Consider the following 3,061-nt stretch of genomic DNA (forward strand, 5'->3'; position numbering starts at 1 on the left):
AAGAGTGCTGACATTTTCTGCTTTCCCTTTCCTGATCTGCTTAGCTGTGATCAAGCAGCTTCATGTTCCAGCTGCCCCCGCTGTGAGCCACGCCCACGGCCCTGCCTCCATCCACTGTGATGGGCTGCTCTCACAAACTGGGAGTCAAAACTCCCTTAAGTTGCATTTTGCAGGCATTTGGTCACAGCAACTAGTAAAGTGCATTTAGATCATGAGAGAGCTATGAACTTCCATATATCAAAACAAGCATAGCCAGCCGTAGTGGCGCACACCTTTAATCCCTGCACTTGGGAGGCAGAGGTAGGAGGATCGCTGTGAGTTCCAGGCCACCCTGAGACTAGAGAGTGAATTCAAGGTCAGCCTGGACTAGAGAGAGACCCCATCTCAAAAAACAAAAATAAATAAATAAATAAACATAAAACAAGCAAGAGACAAATCAGGTCTGGCCCCAGTTCAATTTCCTAGAACCCACATAAACCCACATGTACAAAGTGGTGCATCTGTCTGGAGTTCATTTGCAGCAGCAAGAGGTCCTGGAGTACCCCAATATACGTTCTTTCTCTCTCTGCCCACACATTAGAAAAGGAGACAAATTGGAGTAAGGGAAGATACTGCAACCACACACACCAGGGAGAGAAGTAGATACAGAAACCCAAACAGCTCTTTGATCAAGGGGAAACTCAGATGTGTAGCACATATTAAGCAAAGATTCCCAACCTCATTAGTAATCAGGGAAATGCAGATTAAAAGCAAAGCATGATACTCAAAATACCAACCAGATTGGCTTTTAAAAGGATAAAGGCTGACAGAGTCTGGGGGAGGATGTGATGCGGCTGGAGCTGTGGGTGCTCTGGAGGGTCCCACCCTTAGCCGCCCTCAGCGGGGTCGAGACACGTGTACTATGGGCGAGTAATCCCTCTCCTGAGGTCAGATCGACAGGCTCTTGCCTCGTACTGGGAGAATCACATCAGCAGGAAGTATTCCAGTATGGAATGGAAGGGTAAATGATGACACCACAGAACAGATTAATGAGGTACTGACAACAAGCAATTCACGCTGTGTGTGGCCCAGGAAGCATGCACGCTGCTGGTTTTGCCAGCGTGAAGTTCGGGAGCACGTGGAGCCGAGTTCACACAGCACACGGGCGCACAGCCCAGGGGGCGGGGGAGGTTGAGCACTGTGATGGTGCTGAGAAGCACACTATAGGGCTGCAGAGCCGCGAGGACAGGGACACGTGGGAGACACGGGGATCCGTCTGCTTAAAAACAAAGCAAAACAAAGAATCTTTTTTTTAATGAGAGTGATAGCAAGAGAGAATGAGAGAGAGAGAGAGAATTGGTGCACCAGGGCCTGTAGCCACTGCAGACAAACTACAGGTGTGTATGCCAACTTGGGTGCATGTGTCACCCTGTGCATCTGACTTACCTGGGTTTTGGGAAATTGAACCTGGGGCCTTAGGCTTTGCAAATGCCTTAACCACTAAGCAATTTCTCCAGCAGCCCCCCAACCCTTTATTTTTAAATTTTATTTATTTAGTTGAGAGAGAAAGAGAATGGATGGGTGCACCAGGGGCTCCTGCAAACAAACTCCAGATACATGAACCACTTTGTGTATCTGGTTTTCTATGGGTATTGGGGAACCAAACCCAGTATATCAGGCTTTACAAGAAAGTGTCTTTAACTGCTGAGTCATCACTCTAACCCCTCCAGTGTTATGTTTTATTTTGTTTTAAATTTTGAGGTAGGGTTTCACTCTAGCCCAAGCTGACCTGGAATTCACTATGGAGTCTCAAGGTGGCCTCGAACTCACGGCAATCCTCTTACCTCTGCCTCCCAAGTGCTGGGATTAAAGGTGTGCACCACCACGCCCGGCTTTCTAGTGTTATTTAAAAATATATTTTATTTATTTATTTCAGGGGGGGATGAGCATGCCAGGGCCTCTATCCACTGTAAACAAACTCCAGGCACATGCACCGCCATGTGCATCTGGTTTACATGGGTTCATGGGTTCTGGGGAGTAAAACTTAGATCCTTGGGCTTCACAGGCAAGCACCTTAACCACTCAGCACCCTCTCCAGCCCTTTAGTGTTTATTTGTTGTTTTTAATTTTCCCCAAGGTAGGGTTTTGCTCTAGCTCAGGCTGACCTGGAATTCATTGTGTAGTCTCAGGGTGGCCTCGAACTCATGGTGATCCTCCTACCTCTGCCTCCCAAGTGCTGGGATTAAAGGTGTGCACCACCACGCCGGGCTTCTAGTCTTTTTTTTTTTTTTTTTGATGAACATTACATTACTTAAAAAAATTCCTTGTGGTCTCCCCTCCCCCCACTTACACAGAAGGATGGTGCAGGACAGAGGTAGAGTTAAAATGAGGACATGAAAGACAGCTGAGGAAAGCCTGGACTTATGAGAGTAATTAGCAGCCAGGGGATGCTCAACACCCCTAAGAGTGCGCTAGGAGGTCAGTGGAACATGGTCACAACCACCATCACCAAACACAGGACAGTCACCAACTCAAGGACTTTGGTCCTCCCAAGAGACACAGATGACACTAGTGTGCAGTGTGTGACTTTTAGTGACTGGAGCTTGGTAGATTTGTCACTGGGGGTTTGAGCATTTGGAGGGAACTGAACCAGGGATGCTGCGGGTGGGAGTAGGTATGAAGTCAAGAGAGGGAGACTGAGGCTTGGCATGGTTATTCTTACAACTACAGTACTCAGAAGACTGAGGAGGGAAGGGTTGTGACTTCAAGGCAAACCTGAGCCACATATAGCAAGATTCTGTCTCAAAAACCTAAAAAACAGGCTGGAGAGATGGTATGGCAATTAAGGCATTTGCCCGAGAAGCCTAAGGACCCATGTTTGACTCTCCAGAACCCATGTAAGTCAGATGCACAGGGTGGCACCAGCGCACAAGGTCGCACATGCACGCAAGATGGCGCACACACCTGGAGTTCGACTGCAGTGGTTGGAGGCCCTGACATGCCAATTGTATCTCTCTCTCATAAAAATAAATAAATAAATAAATAAAAACCCTTAAAAGTCATCTGGAGAGATTGCTCAGTG

Source organism: Jaculus jaculus, chromosome 1 (genome assembly GCF_020740685.1).
Source record: "Jaculus jaculus isolate mJacJac1 chromosome 1, mJacJac1.mat.Y.cur, whole genome shotgun sequence".
Classification (NCBI taxonomy): domain Eukaryota; kingdom Metazoa; phylum Chordata; class Mammalia; order Rodentia; family Dipodidae; genus Jaculus; species Jaculus jaculus.